The sequence below is a fragment of the Myripristis murdjan genome, chromosome 11 (assembly GCF_902150065.1).
Source record: "Myripristis murdjan chromosome 11, fMyrMur1.1, whole genome shotgun sequence".
Lineage (NCBI taxonomy): Eukaryota > Metazoa > Chordata > Actinopteri > Holocentriformes > Holocentridae > Myripristis > Myripristis murdjan.
Window position 1 is genome coordinate 14,751,599 of NC_043990.1, and position 25,600 is coordinate 14,777,198.

Sequence of the window (25,600 nt, forward strand, 5' to 3'; positions counted from 1 at the left end):
TAGCTGTGAAGGGAGAGAAAAAAAGGGACAGAGAGAGGGAGAAAGAGGGAGGGAGGGAGAGAAAGAGAGAGAGAGAGAGAGAGAGAGGGAGAGAGAGAGAAAGAGGAGTGAAGATGAGAGGAGGGAAGACGTTGCCTCATTTGACTTGTCAGTTATCTATCCAAGTTGCTAACCAGACTCTGACTTCACACCTCTCTCTCTTTCTCCTCACACTCCTCTCTCTCTCTCTCTCTCTCTCTCTCTCTCTCTCTCTCACACACACACACACACACACACACACACACACACACACACACACACACACAGAGCAAAGTCACCTCCAGGCACAACAGGAGGAACTCTTCAAAGCGCTGCTCTGCTCTCTTTCTTGCACACTTTTCCCCCCTCTCCCTCCGTTTTGTCCACAGTGCCGTGCTAAGAGGCTTGTTTAACATGCTGAGGAGCGGCAGCATGATGTGGGTTTTAATTGCATGGTTACTTGAAATACATACGGCTCGCTCCATATTAACCCAAATCATTTTCCGTAAAGCACTCTTAAGATTCAAAGTCTAACCCTCTAACTCTCTCTGCCCATTTTCTAATCTGGCAACCCTTTAATTTTTTTGGTCTTTCTCAATTTCTCTCTTTTTTCTCTTCCCTCGTTATCTCTTTCTTTCTTTAAGATTAAACAGGTAGACTCAACACTTTGTTTTTCCACTCGCTCTCCCCCTGTCTGTTTTTTTTCTGTCCATTCTCTGTCTGTTACATCTTCTTTCCTTTCTCTCTCTGTTTTTTGATGATGCTGCTCTTTCGCTCTGCTGAGCGATCATTCAGATGTGACTTCAGCTCTTTCACAGACCGCTGGCCTCTCACTGGCCGTGCATGCGCGTGTGTGTGTGCGTGTGTGTGTGTGTGTGTGTGTAAGCCTTCGATTATTCCTCTCTTCGTCTCTCCTTCCATTCAATCTGTCATTTCCTTTCCCATTTCCCCTTTCCTCCCTCTTCTCTTTTCTTCTTATCTTCTTTTCTTTTCTTTTCTTTTAGTTTCTCTCCTCTTCTCTTGTCTCCTCAACAAACCTCCTTCCTCTTTTCTCTCCGGCTCCTCACTCTATTTCCCATTTTAACTCTTCCTCCTCGTTCTCTCAATCTGTTCATCTCAGTGAGTGTGTGTGTGTTTGTGTGTATGTTTGTGTGTGTGTGAGGCTGGATGGGGTGACTCTCATCGTCATGGTGATGCAGAGACGGGTGGATGGATGGATGGATGGATGGATGGAAGGAAGGGACAGATGTAGAGAGAGCGCTAGATAGAACGAAAGGGATGGAGAGACATCTGATATTCTCTCGCTGGGCAGCCATGAGTGTAGTTACAATCTGTAAACACACACACACGTACACACACACATACACACACACATACATAAATGCATAGGATTGAACACAGGGGAAGAAATACTCTTTCAAACGTTGAGAAAATTAACACAACAGGAAATTGTTTTGTACTTTTGTGACAGTAGTTCCCTTGATAGATGACTTATAAATGATATGAGTAATCGATTTAGTGAGGGAAAAAGCGGAGGAGAGGGTGAACGTGAAAGAAAAAAGAAAGAAAGAAGGATAAGCAACAAAAATAACCTGTTAACCCCCACCACGGAAGCCACACACACACACACACACTTTGCACTTTTTGTTCAGTCTTGTGACTCTGACAAACTGTCCAGGTAACCATGCCAGCTGAGAGATCAAATGCCATGGCAACGAGTATCTTCTGTGATCACTGTGGATACAGTAAGACAGCCACTCACTTTGTAGTGTCCATTTGTGTGTGTGTGTGTGTGTGTGTGTGTGTGTGAGAGAGAGAGAGAGAGAGAGAGAGAGAGAGAGAGAGAGAGAGAAAGGATTTGTGTGTCTTTGTTCAAGTGTCTCTATTAGTGTGTGTGTGTGTGTTTTTGTGTTTGTGTGCGCCCACATATGTGTGTATGTGTGCGTGTGTGTGGTTGAGTGTCTCCTCGGGCTCTTTTCTGATAGACCACTACTGGGTGTTGTGGAGATGAAAGGGATGCTGGGAACTCATCTCACGCTATGAATCCTGGGTAAGTAGCGTGTGATGTGAGTACATCCTCATCACACAGAGAAAGAAGGCTTTCATCCCTTATCCGCTCTATCAGTATCCCCTCTTTCTGCCTTCTCTCCTCTTCCTCGCCTCTATTCTCCTTCTGTCTCCATTTTTCTCAGTCAGGCCCCGCTTTTTTTGTCTCTGCTTTTCATTTCTACATCTTCTTTTCTTCTCTTTTCTTTCTTTTGTCCATTCTTCTCTTCTCTTCTCTTCTCTTCTCTTCTCTTCTCTTCTCTTCTCTTCTCTTCTCTTCTCTTCTCTTCTCCTCTCTTCTCTTCTCCTCTCTTCTACATTCTTCTCCTCTTCTCTCAGCTCCTGTGAACATGAAAGGATCAAAGCGCCCATTTTGGCCATGACAGTTCAATTTTAACAGGACACACACACACACACACACACTCACACACACGCACACATACAGTTGTGTGTCCATGAGGCTGGTTCTCAGTTTCTGGGTCTGTAGATTTTCTGGACAAACCGCTGATAAAAGCTATAGCTTTCCAAAACGACTGGAGGGTTGCTGGTTCAAGTCTCGTGTCCTGCCGGTAAAGTGAAAGGGTGACACTCTTCGCTCAACTGTAACATGTAATTCTTGCCCTTGTTTCTTGTAGGGATAGTTTCACTGTATCTGTCTCTGTTTTCAGTGTAGTTGATGTGCTAATTTAATGTATTGATGTTACGATTTTTTTTTTTTTTTTTTTTTTTTGGTGAATCTGTGGAAACATGGCACTTCTGATGGAGGACAAATCTCCGAACAACTTATATCATACAGTTGTATGATATCACATTGTAGCGTGACGTTGTGTTATACTGTAGAGGGTTTTTTTTTTTTTTTGTTATGTATTGTATCTTACAATATCTTTTGAAGCATGTTGTATTGTATTGTACTTTACTATATCATAATGAGTTGGTCTATATTGTGTTGTATTGAACTGCATTGTATCATATTGTTTTGAGTTGTCATATTTTGTGTATTGAATCATAGCATGTTTTATTGTGTTGTATCAAATTCTAGCATATCATATTGTATCGTTTTATGTCATAGTGTACTGTATTGTAATGTATCATAGTGTGTTGTATTGTATCATAGCGCATTATGTTGTAGTGTGTATATCATATTGCATCATAGTGTGTTGCATCCTATCATATAATGTTGTATTGTGTTGTATTGTATCATAGTGTAGCACATTGTATCGCAATGTATTGTAATGTATCGTATAGTGTGTTATATTGTATCATAGCACATTATGTTGTATTGTGTATTTCATATATGCATTGTATCATAGTGTTTTGCATCATATCATATTGTGTTGTATTGTATCGTAGCATGTTGTATCATATTGTGCTGTATTGTGATATATTATATTGTATTGTATTGTATTATAGCACATTGTATCCTAATGTATCATAAAGTGCTGAATCATATCATAGTGTGTTAACTGTTTTGCAGCACATAATATTGTAGTGTATCATATATTGTATCATCGTGTGTTGTATTATATGGCATCATAGTGTGTTTCATCAAATCCTATCATATAGAAGTGCGTAGTATGGTATTGTAGCATATCATATTTTGTTGTATCATAACACGTTGTATGGTATTGTATTGTATTGTACCATATCATAGCATTTCACATCATATCGTCTTGTATCGTATTGTATTGTCACATATTACATTGCAGCATGTTGTATCATATCGTATTACATGATTTTATATTGCATTGTATTGTACAGTATGGTATGGCCGTCTGCTGTATCGTGCTGTATTGTAGCATGGCATGTTGTATTGCGTTGCTGTGTAAAGTATTATGTTTCATAATATGGTGGCTTATCATATCGCACTTCTCCGTTCGTTGGCAAACATTATCACAGTGTCGCTGGGCACTTTACCCAGAGGAGCTCTCGTCAGGCCAGCAGCATGAAGGCGGTGTTTGTAAGGAGCAGCTCCCAGGTGTGACTGTGTGTAACCAGAGGCAGCAGTACAACAAAACACAACATATGGTAAAGCTTTCTTGACATCTTGGGAGCAGTCATGAGCGTAATTGATGAAACACAATTTAACTGATGAAAACCAGCTTTTAGGCTTCTTTTTTCCCCCCTCCCAACTGTAATGGTCCCAGAGGAAATGACAAGAAAATGATGCAAACAAAGTTCACGAGACACCACTGTGAAGTGTAAAATGCATACAATTCATTTAATCTCTTTTGAAACGGTCTTAAAACAGGCGGCAGCAGAACAGGCTACTGTGCAAAAAGGCTGTGGGCTGGATGATCTCACTGTCACCTCACAGCAGCATATACCGATTACCTGATTTTTATATTCTAAACAGTAAGGCTTGTGACTAAAGGTGCTGAAATCACCATGTAATACAGCCTGGCATGAGTTTAAATGTGCACCTACCAGAATTAGAACTGAAACAACACAACAGAGCATAAGCCATTTGGCGGAGGTTTATCCACAGCGCTTTTCAGCACCATGAATGCAAACAGTGCATTTTAAGCATTCAGGGCTGCAGTGGAAATCAGCCCTAATCAAAAATAGATCATCAAGCTAAAGTGGCAGTAATGACACATGAATTGTTGTGACCGAGCCAGTCAGAGGCCCATCAACTTGTTTAAGAGGAGGATGGGATGTTTTTCTGTCTCGTTTTCCTGACTGCTCATGATCCATTCATCGTCCAAGGGTAATACCGATAAAATAATTGTGCGCACGTGTGGCTGGCCTTCATGCTGTTCTATCTTACCCACTAAAATATCTGGCAGTGGCTCATTGCTTCATAATCATTATCACATCTTCACATCAATAGGCATCACTAATGCTTTAAACTCAGCAAGCACACTCAAGCACACATTTTTTTTCAAAAATGTAACTTCTTCGTGTTGTATTTTTCTCTCCCAGTTTGTCCTCTCCTCTCTGTATCCGCACCCACTTCTCTCTCTCTCTCTCTCTCTCTCTCTCTCTCGCTTTCTTCCTCTCTACCTCACTAGCCCTGCCACTCTCCTTTTTTCTCCCTCTCTTCCTCTGCGTCACTCTCTCAAAACTGATGTATGATGCAATGAAACAAAACAGGATGGCTGACTTCTTTTTTCTCCCTCATGCATGCCGTATTCCCCTCAGACCTGTGTGTCTCTTCTCTCCCTCCCTCTCCTGTCTTAGGCTTTCTTTCTCTCTTCTTCCATTTTCTTTGATTCTTCTCTTTCTCTCATCTCTTCTCTGTTCTGCGCCTCTGTCTGGCTCATACAAACCTCTCTCTCTCTCTCTCTGTCTCTTGCTCACCCCATCTCTCTTTCTCCCTCAAACTCGCTTCTTCTCGCTGCCTCTCCTCTTACTCCTCCTTTCCCTCTCTAGAGTCCTCTTCTTTCCGTCTGTTTCATTAACAAGATTTATCTTCTCGAGTAATTACAGTACACACTCACGCACACACACACATGCACACACACACCAGTCACAACTCCAGGTGTTGCAGTAACACCTTTTCACCAGTCAGGGTCACTGTGGCACTGCGACAGCGAGAGGGGGGAGAGAGAGGGAGTCAGACGAGGGCGAGTGTGTGTGTGCGTGTTTGTGTGTGTCAGAGTGAACGCGGGGTCATTACATACATGCATGTGTGCATTTGACTGTATGCATTTCCATGTGTGCCCTCTTGATACTGCCAAACTGCAGAGTGGCATCAGGATGGCACACCTTGATGCGATTACACAGACAAAATCAGAAACATAAAGTGTAGACACACACTTTGGATGAACGGAACGGCACTTCCTTTCTTTTTTTATTCACTTTATTCATATTTGGACCCATAATACATATTCATACCGCCTTAATGCATCTCTGAAAGCTACAACTTTGTGTGTATGTGTATTTAGCTTCCTTTATACAGTATGTGTAGATAAAAAGCAGAGACCACTCACGTTGCGTTCATGTAATTTAGACTCAGAAACAAGTCCTGTGATTGCTAATATTTGCACAGTTAGATGAGCTGTAGCAGGTGTTAATGGAGGCTCTCTGTTTCTGTTGGTCCATTGGCCCTGGCCTGCGATCCCCGATCATAATGCCTCTCCAGTAATAGGGCTTGCTTCTGACAAAGTCTGATTGATGCCTTTTTCCCCTCCATACTAAGCTAGCGAGCTAGTTGACATTGACAGAGTGACTGACAGAGAGGCTGACAGAGTGACAAAGGCAGTGAGACTGGCGTTCATCATCACAACGTTTCTGACTGACATGAAGACTTGGCGAGAATCAGCGCAAACTGTTTTTTTTTTTTTTCTTTCATCCCCCTGAAAAAAAAATTACAGAATAAATTTAGTGTTTTACAATATATGAACTAAACAACCTTGTCACTTGAGAAGGTTGACATCAGCTTCAGCAGTGTCTGTTTGTGTAATAATGTGCGTGTAGAAGAAGAAAAAAAAACCTTAGATGAATAAATATGAAAACGACAGCAGCAACTAAAAAGCATCACCTTGTCTCCCTTGGGTTGCTATGCCCCTTTTCTCTCCTGTTACTCTTCAAGGTCACAGTTGGAGCCCAATCCTCCCAAACAACAGGAAAATATTCATGTAATTATGATGGATTATTTTAATGGCTATTTGTACTCCTGCTTGTGACCTTTTGCACGGCATAATGTCTTTTGTAAAGTGTAAAATTTTGTAGTTACTTCTAGGATTTAATGTCTCTGCAGAATATGAAAACAAATTAAATATTCATTTAGTATTATTGAACTTTCACTACTAATATCCTGTGTATGTAGGTCTACTCTCACACATATACAGCATACATGTGTTTATAGGCATACACACACACACACACACACACACACACACACAACACACAACACGCAGAGCAAGACCCACAGAGAGCGAGACAGACAGGCACATGCATTCAAATTTACACAGTAGAAAAGCAGTGATAATGACAACCACTAAGGAGGCGTGTAAATGTTTTTCCAGTTCGCTGTGTGTGTGTGTGTGTGTGTGTTCTTGTTTATGTGACTGTAGTGAGTGTGTGTATATGTATTTTTATTTGTCTGCACGTGTGTGTTTGTGCATGTGCAGCGGTGTATGACATGTACTCAAGCCAGGAGTGTATTGTTGTCACCTCAGGCCCTCTAACATCATTTATACGCTTTCCATGCAAACACAGACACACACACACACACACACACACACATACACACAGAGCCACATTGCCACATTTCTTGCTCTGCTCTCCTGACAAGGTAGACACCTTGTGTTGCTGTGTGCGTGTGTTTGTGTGTGTGTGTGTGTGTGTGGCTGTGTGTGTGTAGTGTACATGTTTGTGTGTGCATGCGTAAGCACACGAGCACAGGTGTGTGTAGGTTGATAAAGTTTATCAGCTCAGGGCACGTTGCTGTCGGCAACCACTGTAGCGAAGGGAAAAGGCCATGTAGACAAGGTGTGTTTGTGTGAGTGTGTACACAGCACATGCATAGGTGTGTGTGTGTGTGTGTGTGTGTGTGTGTGTGTGTATGTGGACAGGGATAGGATTGCAAATATTAGCACCGCTGATGACCCTCTTCTCCTCTCAGCAACACACACACACAGACAGAAACACAAAGTTAAGCTAGGACAGGTTTTAAATCCATTTTGTGGCCGACAAACTATAAGCTTACTTATAACTCCATATTTCCAAAATCACTACAATGCCAACTTTTTTTTCCAAGTGAAGGTGCTGAGATCACGATCCATGAAGAAGCACAGCAAAGTGGGCAAAACACAACAGTGGGATACACACTTGTCCACACATGGATTGCAATCTAAACCACATTTATAGGTTGTAACTGATCCAAATCCAAACATCTATTTTATAGTTTTGTGTTTTCTGATATTTGATTTGTCCTCCCTGTCAGCAGACTCCACCCTGCATCTGAAGCTTATAACGCGACCAGTGTTCCACAATTAGTTGTGTTTTCATACCAGCGTTTACCTAAATTTGAATTTTTAGTTTGGCCATAGTAGTCCCTCTGGATAGAGAAACCACAGCAGCTCAAATGTCTGGACCCGATGGTGAAATACTGGTGGTGAAAGTGAACAAGTAAGACTCTTCACTCCCAGAGCAGCTACCAGGGAGACGCTGAGCCTGGCATTTCACCTCCAAAGCCTCCAGTGGTTGGACTGGGCAGCTCACGGCTGAGTTGGAGGTAAAAGACTAACCATCACTCCTCCTGCAGTGCCTCTCCTCTGCAGTTGCAGTGAAAAATGTTTCTGGTCGGCTGTCCTGGTTTATATGAATGTATACTTAGTAAACTTGGCTGATTAAATGTGAACGTTGTCTAAAAACAACGTCTGACCCAAGAAACTGTATATGAACTGTAGGTTATGGAGATTTGTTTTGAATAGGCTAGCTGCATGTAAAGGGTATTACTTCAGTTAAATTGGGAGTTCCTGGTTTTGGCTCATGTGTTTTTAGTGGAACGTTGTAAGGCCAGCTCAGCGGGATCGGTGTGTGTGTGTGTGTGTGTGAAAGAGAGAGAGAGAGAGAGAGACTAAACACAGTGAGAGAAGACATAATTTAACCCTGCACCACAGTTTGAAGAGACTGACGAGGATGATATTAACCAGTCTAATGTTTCAGATTCAGTTCTGGTTTATTTGTTTGAAGCTGAATATACAGAAGAAGAGCTACAGCAATGCACAGAAGCCTAGTAATACAAAAAAAACAGAGGATGATGTAGTTTGGTAAGTGGAATCAAGAGATAAAGGGAGTAATCAGAAGTCATTCTCCCCGGACTCTGAACAGTAAGGTGCCTAAATATAAATGTACCAAGCTATGCCTTTGGTGATTGATTCAAGTAATCTGAGTCGCTATAAAAATGAGTAGTTGATGGAAATTGCTAATGAGATAGCAGAGGAGGACATAGAAGACATGACAGTGAAGAATTATTCTGGTGTCCATGTTGGAGATGTTAATCCAGGCCTCTGAGGATAAATAGCTACAGCATAACTAATTCAAATCATCTACCTATTGGTTACCATCTAACTAACAAACTAACTTTCCTAAAAGAGCCGGTAACCTAAGTGTTACAGCTGTATTGTTTTGGTGGTAGACAAAATAATACAGTGTACTGTACTGTGACTAGAACGCCAAAGTCTGGTACCTAGCGAGCATTATTAAACTTTAGTGTCTTTGAATTTGAAATTATATTTTATAGTGGTGCTTTGTGGAGATGAGGAAGCAGTGTAGCAGAAGGCTTTCTGGTTATGCAAGTATTTCAAAACACTGGCATCTCTAAACAGGAATTCAGTTTCTCTTCGAAACCATCTTTCCACCTCTGTCAGGTCTAATTGTAAATTACAGACAAAAATTCTTATAAATTATAGTCATACAGTGGAATTTTGCTTTAAAGAGTGACTCAACACCAGCATTGAAATTTGGCTACACTGCCCCCTAGGGGTCGAAATGTTCAGACATGTACCTCTGGCCACGCCCAGTTGGTGACACGCCCAGTTGGTGCATTTGTTTGGCATTCAGGTGTAAAAGAATTGGAACCACTAAAACATGATCTTTTAAGGTGATGACTGATCTCAAGGTGTTGTTTCAGATTGAAGACAATGATACCAAATGTTACCTCCATGTTGAACTGCCATCCAGTCAATGTCACTGCATGTTTCATAGTATTGTACTTTAGATTGCCTCGGTGTAATTATACTGAGTTGATAGCTGCTCCCATCACTGCTCTCTTCACCCAGTGTACTGCAGTTTTCAAACCAGACTACTGTGTTAAGGGGAGAGGGACTCAAACTGAGCTCTACAGGCACACTTTAAAGAGGAATTAAGTTCGGTGCTCACTGGCCTATAGCACAAAATCACTCCTCAAACACAAAGGACAATCCTACATGCAACCAACGGCATTGCTGCACGTCATCCTCAATCCAAGAAAAGCAAATAAAAAAGCAAAAGCAATCATATTGTACTGTGATATTTGACCTCCTCACTTGATGTTTCTGTTGGATCCCTGCTCTAATTAACTAGCTTCCTTATGCAATTGTGAAAACACGGCTTTCTGTCCATGACAGGCCGCCGGTACTCTGTGCCAGACACCTGTCAACGCCTTACTACCAGCAGAGGTTGATAAACTTCATAAATTACTTAATTCCCCTTTAAAGTAACAATCATGACACGCTAATAAAAATAATTGTCAGTTTTTCTGCTCTCCATCCATGACTCATATAACACAGCAATGATTCAACCAATATACAAATATGAAAGTCTTTCCCTTGATTAAATCCTTTGGCACACGGGAGGTAATGCATTTTGGCTTTCCAACAGTAGCAATAGCAGAGATATTCTCATATTCGCCACTCTGTGTTCTTTCATGTAATGATTATGAGCGCCTCCTGGCACTTACACTGTAAATGAGTAATGTGTGAATGGTGCTACATAGCTAAAATGCCTATTCATTCAAATATGCAGCTCTCAGACCGTAATGTTTGTACTGTTTTGGAATTTACTCAGCATCTCAACATCTGTGAATACCACAGCTTGCATGCCCACCCACTGATAGTAAATAAAGAGGCTACTTTCCCGATAATTTAAGGTACATGTAATTTGATCATTTTGCAGTATTACAACCACAAGCAATTTCAGATTTTGTACACATCCTCCATCAACACCTATTCAGCGGGAACTCATTACGCCTGGAGTGCCACCTATGACCAGTCTCACCTCTTTAAGTGCTTTGCCTTCTGTTTCATCCTCTCTAGCAGCAGCAGTTTGTTTGACAGATAGAGAGGAAGAAATGCGTCGTTAGCATGAACAGCGATGGCGGCCATGGATGAACAGGCAAAGAAAAGAGCGCCACCTACAGAAAATCCAATAAAATTTAGAATATCGCAGAAGACACGATGGATTGTAATTAGCCCGGTTAACGATTAATGTCATTGATCAACAATCTTGGTAATTTGTCACTTTGTCTGCCTAACCCTAACTTGTCTGTGTGTATCCCTGTCTTTCAAGTCAAAATAATGTCCATGAGCTTGAGACACACACCATGTCCTCACAATGTCGCAGGTTTCAATCTGGCTCACCGTCTCTCTCCCGCCTGTCTCCCTCCCCTGCCGTCTGTCTAATACAGCAGGAACACCTTCAAAATAATCTCAAAATTAATGTAAACACTAGATGGCACTGTTGCCATATTTCACTCAACACACACACACACACACACACACACACACACACACACACACACACACACACACACACTCTCTCTCTCTCTCTCTCTCTCACACACACACACACACACACACAACCAAACAAGCACAGACCAGCAAACACAACGCTACCTAAAGCTCAAAAGATGGAGAGGCACTTTGTCTCTCTCTCGCCCTCTCTGTTTTTCTCTGTCTCTCTCCCTCTCTCTCTCTCTCTCTCTCTCACACACACACACACACACACACACATACATTACTCATATGTCCATTCATTCACAGTAATGTATCGTTATGAGAAATACAGACGCATCATAACACTAAAACTCATTCTTACAGCAACCAGGTGATGGAAAAACCGAGTGATATACAGTGGACACACAGTGCAGTTACATAGTATTGTTGGATTCTTGTAATAACAGAATGGTGCGTCATTTGGGTCTGACCATGACTTATTGCAGTAATATGTGCTTTTATTTAAAGGGATCAGGACGCGGGCTGAGAAACAGAAAAGACGGGCTGCAGTGGCGCCCTGCTTCACGTTCAGTCACATCAGTTACATACAATCAAACCTACAAGCTGCATGTAACACTGAGCAGCTGCACCGGGCAACTTTTTTTCCTGGGTGAAGTGCGTTGCTGAAGGGCACTTCAGGAGAGTGGATTACCTCTCAATCACTTCCCCCGCACAGTTTATCCCGGCTGTAGGGATTTATACTGGCGGCCTTCTGGTCACCAGCCCACTTCTCTTCCCCTGAGGCGACTGCCACCTGCAAAAAGACCAAATCAAACAAGAAAGAGCTTTTTTGTGAATACAAACTGGGTGTATTCGCTCTCTCTATTGTGTTATTGAATATGCTGCACCAAAGTATGTGTAAGTGTGTGTGTTTTAGTTTGAAAACCAGTAATGCAGAAAACCAGCCGTAAAAACAACAACAAAAGACAGGTTGAGCCAATCACTGTTATTAACAACAAAATGTGAACTGAGACATTTCCACTCTGCCATTAACATCTGTCATGCACACACATGCACTAAACTGTGCATGCAAATGCCTGCACACCCAGAGGAACACACCCCACCCACACACACACACACACACAGGCATCGGTGCACACATTCATATGAAAACACACCACAGCACAAATCCGCAGTGTGCACATGCAGTGCAGCGTGCAGGTATTAACACGCATGAGCAGAAATAATAAATGCACATACATGCGTTCAAGCCAAGTCACATGTGCAAACACGCGCGCGCGCGCACACACACACACACACACACACACACACACACAGAGTTCTTGTAAGAGAAAGTAAGGTTTTAGTTGTGTTTTGGCTGTGTGTTAGCATATTAAAAGAAGCCATTGTTCTGATTCTAACTAACCGTGTTATCTGTCCTTATGCAATAGCATACTTAGAGCACACACACACACACACACACACACACACACACACACACACACACACACACACACACACACACACACAGTATTTCAGCTGTCAACAAGATGTATGTTAGAATGACTTGTCTCACAGAGTTATACAGCTCGAGTTGCTACACAAAGTATTTAAGTTATTAAAACACTGAAGTAGAATTGGCATAGGTCTACAGTGAACCACTGTTCATCAAGACAGCTTTAAGTTTTTCCCCTGTTCATTTTAGTTAGTGAGTCAGTAAGAAGTGCCAGGCATAGTAGTAACACACATCTCTGGAACAGACAGAGCTGCAAAACAAATTCGTTTTTTGTGGAGCTGAGTTCTAACTAACAGTATGCTATCAGCTGCTTGCCAAGAAACTAAATATTGCGCTAGGTCAATGAAATCAAGTAAGCGAATCGTAAACAGAGACATTTTGAACTGTATCTCTCACAACCTTTCCAACTTGTTCTCAAAACAAACCAGAAAGCAGTCTGCTCTGCATGAGGGTATTTAAATGAAGAAGGAAGTGAGCACAGTTTAGTGTCTCCCTCTCTGACTGACTGCTCACTTGGCAGGAAACAAAATGACTGCAAAATTTGGCCACAGATGCGGTGTTGTGACAGTTCAGCCATCACATCTGATTTAACCAGAGATGCTGGTTGAGTCATCGGCATTGACAATGCTGAACACCACCCCTGCTGACGAGTGCACGTAACCCTGTTTATACAGTATGTATATAATCCTGCTCAAAGGATGGCTACCGAAAACCAGCTAACACTAACAAAATGCAATGATTAATATGATAAAAGCAAAAGCTGTATCTGTTCAAGCCCATATGCCTGATAACCTTCATAAGACCAAAGACAACAAAGCACACAGAAGGCTTTCTTTTTAATCTGCACAACAGGAAGGAATTCTGCATTTTTTTTTCAACCTGGCATCCCAAATCAGAAACTGCAGTCTTTTTTTCTTCTGCTCCTCCTCCACTACTCAACAAACACAGCCTTTACTTTTTCTCATGATGACATACAGGACCTCTGATCTGCAGCCATTTCAGGGAGGCGATGTTGGTTTCTCCTACAAACCACATGCCTGAATTCTTCTGAGAGCATTAACTACCTCTTGTACTTGAGTCCAATTTCATCGGCATTGAAAAACATTGCTAACTGTATGGTCAAGGTTTAAAAGCAAAGCATTTTGTCATTCCGTCGGTGTCAGAAAAAAACAGGTTCAATGGTCCTTACTGCACTAGATCCAAAGCAGTTATGGACATGGAGCTAAAAACCAATATGACCTTGAACCATCACAAAAAATACGAGAAGAAAGGTATATTGCTACCCCGAGAGCCTAGATGAGTCATACTTTAAGAAACTAGGCTGTTTGCCAGTATTTAACATCACACGGCTATGAGCGAGATTAGACCCGTGTGAGGAGAGTCCATCAGAATCTTAATCCATTAATTGAACCACTCCACCATGTAAGGTCACTCCATGGTCAGAGGATTGCTAGTTTGCCTAAAACTGACAAAGTACTGCTGAGCAAGGGCACTTAAAGGAGCATGTCAGGTTTGGGGGAAGTGAGCTTTCCGTCTTTTCTTGCCATGATTTAGGGGAGACCGCTGACACCACTCCTAGTGCAGTGCATTCAATCCAAAGACAGTGGTGTGCTACATGGGTTCAGGGTTAGCACAGTACCAGGATTTCTCTGGAAGCCACGAACCTAGCTCCTGAGGAATAAGGGAGATACTCCTTCTAGCATCTCCAATGCTGAGTTCATTCCTATTTTTCTACTTGGATGCACTGGAAACTGTTGTCTATCATTGAATCTGAGTCACAGTAAGAAGAACAAAAAGCTCATTTCCAAAAAAAGCCAGAGAAAAAACCCCATCATGCTCCAAAGACAATACTTTATCTTTGAAAACAAACTATTTACACATACAGATGCAGATGTAGATACAATGCTATCTATTTTCTGGTGTTACTGTATGATCCCCCCCTCAAATACAGTAGAGAGAGTAAGAGCGAGAAATGGAGAGACAGAGGTGGAAGTGAGAGGGATGAAAAAGGGAGGAAGGGAGTGTATACTGCAGTGTGTCAGCATACACACATTTCCTCCCCATCTCTCCAGATCTCACCTAGGTGTCAGGAGAGTGGGCAGCAGGCCCTGTCTGGAGAGACCACACTCACACACACACACACACTCAGTCCCTGTGCAGTTTAGGTGGGTATGAAGTTGGAGAAGTAACACATAGTTATGCACATCGTGTGAAGTGTCGTGTGACGTTGTGTTCAGGGTTAAATGCCGCATGGTTTGGGTACTTTCAGAGTTAAGGGCAGCAGTGGACTCTTAGTCGCAATCAGAATAGTGAGGACTGTCAGGCTTTAATTGGTGACGTCTATATCAGAATGAGAAACACATATCAGCAACAATGTATCTCTAAACTTTTGCAGTCTAAACAATATACTGTACAGCCTGTTTTTGCTTTCAGGAGGACGGAAACAAATTCTATTAACTCCATACTGGGTTTTTAACTAGAAACGTGTCAGTGCAAACAAACAGGGCAAAACATAATACTAATTAATGAACTTAATAATTCTGGGATCGACCGGTATTTGTGTCACTCATGATGGTCTCTATATCATTTATACTATATCATCAATTTTAGCCTTCTTAGCAGAGATCGAGACTTTACTCTGTACATACACTGTAGGAGCTGTCTAGACTCTTGCATAATTTGGTGGAATGTTTGGAATTAATTTATGCATGTAAATACTTCCTCTTGCCCAGTTGCTCATGTGATAGAGGGTGTATCACATATCAAGGCAAAGTCCTTACCACAGCAGCCGGGATTTGAATCGAGAAAAGATATTTCCTGTCATCTTGTTTATTTCCTGTCATCTTGTTTATTACATTGCAAATACAAAAGCAAATATTTAAAATGCTCCAACCTGGCATAGAGCAAAGAACAACCACAATTTCCTTAATCTGTTAAGCATCTCCATTAAGAACAATATTTTGCAGCAAAAATGGCTGAATCAGTGGACAAAGTGACACACCACAAAAATTAGGAGACTGCTGAAAACAATTTTGAGTGAGGAGGCAGTGGGCATATAACTGAGGACTGGAAGCTCAGACCTGAATCTAAAGTGAAGCATATACTCTAGAATGTATGTGTATGGAAGTTACCCTGAAAAAAACAAACTGATATTTCTTTATTACAAGCATCTGAACACAGAGAAGCAATACAAGAAAAATCAGCAAATTTACCCCTTTGATGAATTAAATCTGTAAGTTTTGATATCTATCAAATGGAATGAGTTATGGATTTGGTTACATTTTCAAACAAAACTTCCACATGAGATTCACTGCAAGGGAATGCAGACATGCAGTAAACTAGACATGTATGGTCTGCCCCAACTGAGGAACTCAGTGGTTAAGAAATTACTTACCAATTACGTAACTCTATGTGTTGGAGTGGAAGGCCTTATCCCTTTTCATGTTGACATATGAGACAGTGCTCTTGAGTATGATTAAAAAATGCAGATACTGAAGTTTCTTTTATTTTTTGTTTACTGGTGTTAACTGTGACAATGGATTCAGATGACACTCTATAGCCTCCAACCAAATCACATCCATTCAATACAAGTGCATAATTTGTGGTCGTCCCTTGGAAGGAAACAAACAAGGAAACAAACAGTGGAAGGCCTGCAAGCAATACTAAATGAAATAATATTTTACCATACAAAGAAGACATCAAAGCACAAATATGATCCTATGTCATGCAGAGCAAATTATACTACTAGAACAAATTACACTAAAAAAAAAAAAAGAAGAAGAAGAAGAGGCCTGAAGAGCAAAACACAAAACCTCTGTGGCTTTTAACATACTGTACTTCCACAAAGTATTGAACCCTCTTCACTTTTCCCCATTTTGTGGTGTTGCAACCTCAGTTCGAAATGGTGTGAAGTAGGATTTTTATTGCTGATTACCACATGATAATCCACACTGTCAAAGCGGATTTGCACCTAACATTTATTTATTTTTATTTTTTGCAAATTAACTAAAAATGAAAACTGAAAATATTTTGAGTGAAAGAATAGTATACCCCTTTGCAGAAACACAGTGACATTACAGTTAAAGTACTTTAAAATTCCACTGAATATCCCAAAGATGTTTCTGTCTGAAAGGCATATTTCTTGGCTGTGTTGGGAAATCAGGGACTGCCCATTGGTCCGAAACCCCAATTGTCCAAAAAATGTCCCACTGGACTGAAATCCTGTTAGTCCAACGGGTCGTTATCCCGAAAACAAACAGTCATTATTCCGAAACCCCAATAGTCTGTAAATTTGGTTAAGTTTAGGCAGGGGATTGTTCAGGTTAAGGTTAAGGTAAACAGGGGTGGATGCATTTTTCAGCAGGGATGCAAAACTCAGCATAACACCAACAGACACTGAACTCCAACAGCTCCAGAGTGCAAGGGGCCTTTGGAGCAATGGGCATTTGTTTTCGGGATAACGGGCCGTCAGCCTAATGGACTTTTGGTCCAATGGGACGTTTTTCGGACTATCGGGGTTTTGGATAATGGGCTGTTGGACCAACAGCATGGCATTGGGAAATCTTGCCAGGAGAACAAGCCGATACAGCACATCACAAATCTGAGCCGTACTGCAAAAGGGCTAGAAAGAGGACATGGTCGCAGCCTGGTGTTCGTAAAAAGGCAGTGAAAGAGCATGAGCCAAAAGATTCTGTGTTCTGATGAAACCAAAATGTAACTTAAACTGCAGTGCAAAGTGGTATCTCTGGCAGAGAGCAGCCAAAGCTCAACATTCATGTAATATCCTCCCCACTGTGAAGCATGGTGGTGGTACTGTCCTGTTATCAGTGAGAGGGTGGGGTTCACAATGAATGGAGCCAAATACAAGTAAATTCGTAAGGAGAGTCTGATGCAGACTCCAAACCCCTTGGACTCAGGCACAGTCTTATGTTTCAGGAGGACAATGACCCAATATATAGAACCACACGTCTCCAATACAATAAAACAGAGAAAGCAGAGAAGTGAATCCCACTGACAATTTGTGAAATTTGTGAAATTACTTAAAATAGCTGCTCAGATGCTCCACATGCAACTTAATTGATCCTGAGCCAATCTGCAAGGAGGAATGAGCCACCCCAAAATCCGAATCTGCCAAGCTGATGCAGATGTTTCCAAGAAAATTCAAAGATGTAAATGCTGAAAATGGTGTTTATACAATGTATTGAGTGAGAAATTTTTATTCAAATTTGATTATGTACTTAATTTTACTAAAATGTGCACAAAATTGTAAGTGCACATTCTACTCACTTTGCATTCTATACACTTGCACGATAAAATAGTGTTTTAATTCACCTTTGTTCTGTGAGCACACTCTTCTTACATATGATGCAAAGTGTCATGTGCCATGAGAGAGGTAGCCTCAGGGAACTGTAGAGAGGAAGAAACTGGGTTTGAAATCATCAGAACAACCTATGATTACTTATCAAAGGCAAAAAACGCATCAATGTCCATTTGTATGCTGATGATACTGCCTCATATTGCATGGGCTCCACTCTAAACCCAGGCCTTTATTTGCATCAAGGCTCTTAATTCTCTTTTACACCAAAATTTTAATTTTCAGAAGCAGAGGCATAATGAATAAGCAGCAAGTGTGAGTGTGAACTTTTTCTTGGCAGCAGGTACGAACTTGACATGAACTCTGTTTCATCTGCATCAGTGGGCCAGAAATTAAAAAAAATGTTTTGACCTGAAGACTTGCCAAAAATGTCCTCTGACTATAAATGAAAGGCAGAGTGAAAGCAGCCTGCCTGATATGGACCAGCCACTTTTAACCAAACACTTACCCTCTGCTGGGGTGAGGGGTTTGCACAAGGATCCATCAGCCATTCACTTTATCCAGTTTAGATCCACTTCAGTTACACACGTCTCCAATACAATAAAACATTTGCTTTTTTTCAGTCTAGTGGTGCTCCATGTAATGGATTTAGTGTGAAAATACATATTTGCTATGTTTTCAAGATACTGGAAGCACATTCAAATACAACTTCTCCTATCACATGAGACATACATAATAACTGCCTGGAGGTTTGTATTTCTGATTCGGAGGTAGGAGGAGGGCAGTGGGTGTTGGGAGAAAGGGAGGGTGTACTTTCATGATCCAAATGATAAATAATGTGTGGTCACAGACAGAGTGAGATAAGCACAAACACACTGCTGCATAGTTTCTTTATAGTATTTCTATGGTCATTCACACATATTACAGACTGTCTGGCCTATAATACACTGGGGAAAACTCTATATGCTTCTGCTCTTGCTGACAATAGTGGTACACTCTTGGCGAATGATTTTGAATTTGTTGAATGTTGGTGCTTTGATGGCATTGTATATGTGTGCAGCTGGTAGCTCCAATGATGTCGTTCCAAGAACTGCAGGTATTATGCTCTTGGCAGATTTTAAAGTACCACACACAATCTGTCACGTAAATGATGCAGTGGCTAATATCTCCTGGGTAGCGATGGCTTGAATATGCTCCAGGATGGAATCAGTACAACTACTTTCCAATGTGGTGGCTGAGGCCAGCAACAAGGCTTTGGACAAGAAAACCTGCGAAGCCACTTGTTACTGTGAGATAAAACGTTGGTGTGTTGAGAATTTGCTCCTGCTACAAGGTCATGCACCAAATCAGCCTACATGCTACAATCACTGTCTCATTGTTGTCTTTCATGTGATTAAACCTAAATTAGAATTTGCCTACACCCTGTAGTTCCAACCCCATTCTAATATTTAAAATGATTGTCAATTAGCTATTTATTTATTTTTTATCTTTTTTTTTTTTTTTTTTTTTTTTTTGGCTGGGTTGATAATATAGTCACAATAAGAAAAAAAATGCTTCCCTTACTTTTTAACAGCAGGAAAAATGTGTGGTCTTGTGTACTTGAATATGGGGACATTCTGTATTTGCTTATGGTCCTGGTATCAGTATTATGCGTTATTTAGTTGGTAGGTTTTCTGTTGGATGATATCTGAAATGTGTGTTTATGCATATAGGTGTCATTGAATTGTCATGGTTTTAAAATTATGATAGCGTGTGTGTGTGGTGTGGAGTGACCTGGTTGTTCTTGTGTGTGCTATGGGATAGAATCATGCTAGCTTCTACTCTGAATTCAAGTCACAAGTCTTTTGTTGTAGTCTGCTTCACACCCACCATTGTGATCTATATAAAACGTGTCTGCTCTTCTTTTAAAATGAGAAGGGTAATGTATTGCAGTACATTTATCTAGTCGCATCCCAGGAGGCGACACAAAGTCGACACAGCATCAGTTCCAGGGAGAGGACAACAAGGTGACACAGTACAGCAGGTCAGCATGACAAACAGTGCCATAGAGCAAAACCTGGTGAAGTGTCACAGGAAGTCTATTTTCCGGTCCATGTGCTGCAGCCGATTGGAATGTGGACTTAGACTCACCTGTGACCAATTAACAATCAGCGCTATAGCCTATTTAACCTGTCACTCTCCCAGAGACAGGGCCAGCCATGGGAGGATTGAAAGGTCACTACTTGTCGCCACAATGATGGTGGCTTTGGAGCACTAGTGACTATTCAGCATCAGTATAATGTCTCTTCCTTAGGAGAATGTGAAAGAATGAGCAGATAAATGCACACTCTCTCATCTGCTCTGTTGTTGATTGATAAATACTCTGGACCAGGTAGAATTTTCAGTTATCCTGTCACCCTGCCCCTGCGGTCCAAAGACTTATCAATAAAACACATTTTCTGCGCAAATGTCAAACTGCCTGTTTTTCCTCTTATTTTATAGTGTCATTAACCCCTCTAAACCTTGGGTTGGTACATTTTGGTGAGGGAATGCAAATCTGTTTGGGACTGTCTGGTCATTTATATGTTTTTTTTTTTTTTTTTTTTTTTTTTTTTTTTTTTTTTTTTAATATGGAATTAACACCAAACAAGCATGGAGGCTGTAATTACTTACCTTGTTGAACGTCATACCCAACAAAGGCAGGGTCTTACCCGCATCAGATTAAAGGTGTTTACTAAATTTCTAACCAGACTGAAAATGATGACTTAAAGGAATTCCTGGAAGGTTTTGAACACAGAGAAGATGTTTGTTCAAACTGCAGACAAACCACATTTGTTTCTGAAATCAGATCTTTAAGAGAGTGTCAGCACTGTTATTTGCAAGTGATCATATTGTATTTGTGTGTCCAGACATCACCAACATATATGCATGAATTGCTATGGTAACGACAAAGGTGCAGTTTTCCAATGTGGAAGCATGAAAAATGGAGATCCGTTATCCTGCCCCCCAAACAATAGCGCTGTCAAGTTGACTGTTGCTCTGTGTGCTGTCCTACATACCACTTGCTAGTAGCAACATGAATTCTGCTCAACATCTTTGGTGCATTTCCATCTCTCTGGGTTTGACATCATTGTGTGTCACGCTGTGAGTGAAACAAAAGCCAGTTTGAAATCCGATTTGAACAGCCACAACATTTGGAATGAGAAGAATCTGTAGAAATCCAATTGGGATGGAGCCGATTTGCAAAAATTGCATTTCATGTCCAGACTTTCTAAAATCAATCTGGATACAATCTGGATATAGCCTGGCAGTCTGAATAAGGTTATACAAGTGACATAAGATAGATTGGGCCAGTAGGCAGGCTTGTTTTTGACAAAGGAAGAACTGAAAAAGGCATGTAGAGATCTCAGTCTAACTGACCACAAACTGGAGCTTATCTACAAACAGAGCCTACAACCTGGCAGCACCTATTCAGTCCCAACTGGCAAAACGAATCAAGCTTTCCCCTTGTTAACATAAGACTAAGGATGGACTCCCTGTTGTAGAGTGGATAGAAATAGGTTGGTGCACACCCTTCAGACAGATGCAAAGTATAACCAGGTGACTGTAGATTTCATGGGCAGTAGAGGAGTAGAAAACCATAAACACATACCTAAATTCAAGCCTAAGATGAAACAAGCTTGATGCCAAGGAGGTGAAATGGTGGCACCTCACAATGCCAGTCAGTATGAGCTGCAGTTCTTTCACACACAAGGATAATTTGTCCTGGAACTGTCTTTGCAATGAAGTGTTCATGCCATTGACCAACTTAGCTGACCTGTGTCAGACAACATCTGGTTATGTTGCTGGACAAATGGAAAGTTGGTGGTCCCAAAATTCCCTGCCATAACAAATAAAATGGGATCTCAAGGGTCAACTTGATTCCAGCAGTAAAATAATCTTATTTAGACTCTGGTTTACTGCTCCTCCCTTTGGTCTGCCAAAAATGTCCTCTACATCCACAGGAATTCCCAGCAATATTCGTTTTACTTCATCAAAATTTAAACACCCAGTGGATAGTTCACAGTGACAAAAGGCATAGTTAGGGGGTGTGAAACTGTCCTACAATTCACTAACTTTGGACCCACAGAATTATCTGCTTCCACAGACTCTTAACTGGGAGGAGAGGGAAAGGCACCTGCTGTTGGGCAAGATGCCCTACTAGCACTGGATCCACAATGGCCCTTTCTTTCTCAGAGAAAAACACAGAACCTGAGCCAAAGCACTTGGCCCTAGCCCTGCAGAATAACACTACAGAAGGTTGGCCACATGGAGATGAAATTCCCCAAGTTGGGGAGGACATCTTCTTTGAGTTTCCCCTCACCAAGACAGAAATGATGGACACCCCTGGCTCAGGACTGCCCAGCTGGAAGTCCTCAGCATAGACCAAAACAACCTATCCTACACCCTCTTTCCCTATTGGTCAGCAATAAGGACTTTAGTTTGACTTTAATTTGTGAGTGCTCAGTCTCAATATAATATCTCATCCACAAAATAATTCAAAATAATTACCTGATGAATGCTCACTTTCCTCTCTCTATCTGTCTCCCCTTTTTGCCTCTAAGACTGTTAGTGCTCTTTGTTCAGGCACTCCATACTGTAACTCCATAACTCATCCCCTCCTTAGACACCTCAATAAAGTAGCCTATAATATTGTTAAAATGTCACCTGGCATCCAATTTCACACTGCTTACAAGACTTGTTCGTTCTCCACACATAAAGTAGATGATGGTGAACACCCTGCATGACCAAAGACATACTCTTATAGTACAACAGGTCAGACTTCCAAACGCACTCAGTAAATATTAAAATGCAAAATTGCTGAGGTCAGTAGAAGTTAAAGACCCTTTACACTCAGAAGACAAAAAACGTGGAATAAGCACCCAATTTAATAGTAGAGTCTACATTTTTCTTGTCATTGGACTGATGTACAGATCATATGCTTATTTGATATTTTTGTCAACGTCTAAAGGATCCTCACATCAATCAAACCCATAGCAATTTTGCACCACACCTTTAAATGAAGGACACAGCTTTGAATGTTCAATAACTTTTTTCTTCAAGGTTACATGACCCGTAGCTTTCTGGTTCTTTAACGATAAGGGCCTTGAGTTCTTGTTTAAAATTCTGTCTGAAAGGCACTGCCATACTGTATAAGGTATGAAGGACTAATTAACATCATTCCATTTGGTACATATCAAATGTTAAGGATTTTTGTAGTATGTGACTTGATTTAACCACTTCAGTGGTAAATTATTTTTTATACAGTTGTCCATTTTTGAAAGTTATACACTTCACAGATTCAGGAAATCATGATGGCACTTTGTTTTACCTTGTGCAGGGCTGTATCAGATCTCATAAGAAGTTAAACTTAAAAGACAAAAAGATGTCTTTTGTCTGTTCTACTTCTGATACCTCCTGCTGTCCGTGATTGGTTCTGATGCCACATGGTGGGGCTAGTTGTGGTGAGGCCAATGTGTATAATTTAACTTTGATTTAGGCTCATTCACTACCTCTGGTGCCATTTGGAGCAACACATTGCCAGCACTGTTAGTAGCTCTTATAATTAAACATGCATATAGTCAAAATCTTTTATTGGTAACACTTACAGTTACACGTTTGCTACTTTTAAGGTGCTTGTGCAAAGAGGATAACCAAATACGGTACCTTTAACAATGAAAACTATAGAAATGATTGGGAGGGAAGCCAATGTAATGTGCAAAAAATATTTTTATTATGGCCTTAAAATAGCCTATGCACCTTTCACAGCGTTTATGGGCTTGCTCCAGCATGTGTCCACTGGGCTGTTCTTTTGTCCTTTCGTCTTACGTCTTTCGAGGTATACTGCCAGCTTAAGGCCTCTTAGAGGACTCTGCCAGGGATGTTTTTTCTAATGAGTTGAGGCTGTTGCCTCTCGCTCTGCAAGGATCTAATATTAAAGCCGTTTACTCCCTTACACATTGTCTTATACTCATTTCAAATGATTTCACTCACTGTATATTGTAACCAATTTTGATGAAATAATTGCAGTGCTTTGTGATTTGTAAATTTGCTTGCTCACTCTATAGTCTTTGTCATCTTCATCATACAGTGTGATTATATGTTTCTATGGCACCCACTGTGTCAATGCATGAATGCTAGTATTTGATTTTGTGTGTGTGTGTGTGTGTGTGTGTGTGTGTGTAATTTGTCTAGAAGCTGAGAGGAGAAAGACCTTCACACTTCTGGGCATTAATGCTGAGGGGTATATTGTTCAGCTCTGATTAGGGTATTAAGTATGAATAAAAACAGCCTATATTCCTTCTTGCATCATTTTTTTTAAATTCTAAAAATGCAGGCATTTAAATGTTTAATGTGTAGTATTTTTAATCAACAATAATACTGTCACAATAATTGTGATACCTTGCTGGCATATAATGGCCATAAATGAGTACGATTACGGTCAAAACAATGGGTAACCTGTGTCTCAATCCAGTGATACTATTAAGTGATGGTGTTTCCCAAAATTAGGGTCATATTTCCTGTAAATCTTACTACTTTCAGGTGTAAAGATGGTATTTGGTTCTTCAGTTACAAGTAATTCTTTCAGTTTACTGAAGAGAGAAAACATTTTGGAGGTGATTTTTCCATTGGCTTTTCTCTTATTCCACCATCTGCCTTTGTGAGAAACTTCTGAGGCCTCAGGGTGGATTGTGCTGGAAGAACAGCAGGCCTACTCCTGTTTTGTGTTGTAATCTCCCTTTGTGCCATAAAGCAACACAGGTGATTTCCAATTAAATCCAACCCTTTGGCACACAATGTAGAGACCACATGACACCTTTACAGCTTGAAAGATTATAGAAGGAGGAGAGTATTGCATTTACAGTGATGGAGCAATTTAATTATTGAACATGTAGAGGTCTCCACGCCCAGGCCCATGGTCTTTCCAGTGTTAAATAGAATGATTACAGGGAGGGGCGCCAAGCGGCCACCGATGGGAGCTGTGCGCATTCAAGAGAAAGCACAGGGCATGTCATGGTTACTAAGCACCCTAAATGTTATTGAGCTACCTCCTGTATTGTTTACACCCCAACAGTACTTTTCCACACGATCAGTGTCCTGCAGAAAACTCTGGATTCTCAAAAAGTAAAGTTTACAGAAGTTGAGGAAAAACTGGTCAAATTTCCCCATTGTTATCCGTGCATTTTTACACACACTCCCCACTTCTCTCTCCCTCCCTCCATCTCCTCCTGGCTCCCCCCTTCATTTCCTCATCTCCTATCTCCATTCCTCTCTTTTTCCATCCCTCCTCCTGTACCTCCCTTCCCTCTAACCCCACCACCCCCCCACCCCCAGCTCCCCCCACCAGGTTCTTGGCAGTGCTTGGCAGTCACCCACCTTGTCTAAATAGCAGGTTGATGTGTATGTAAGTGTGTGTCTTTCCACTATGTGTGATCACTGTGTGGATGTGTGCGTGCCTGCTCAGGGAGTATGTGTCTGTGTCCAGTGGATGTGTATTTGTATTAGTGTGTGTGTGTGTGTGTGTGTGTCTTTCTAGCATGTGTG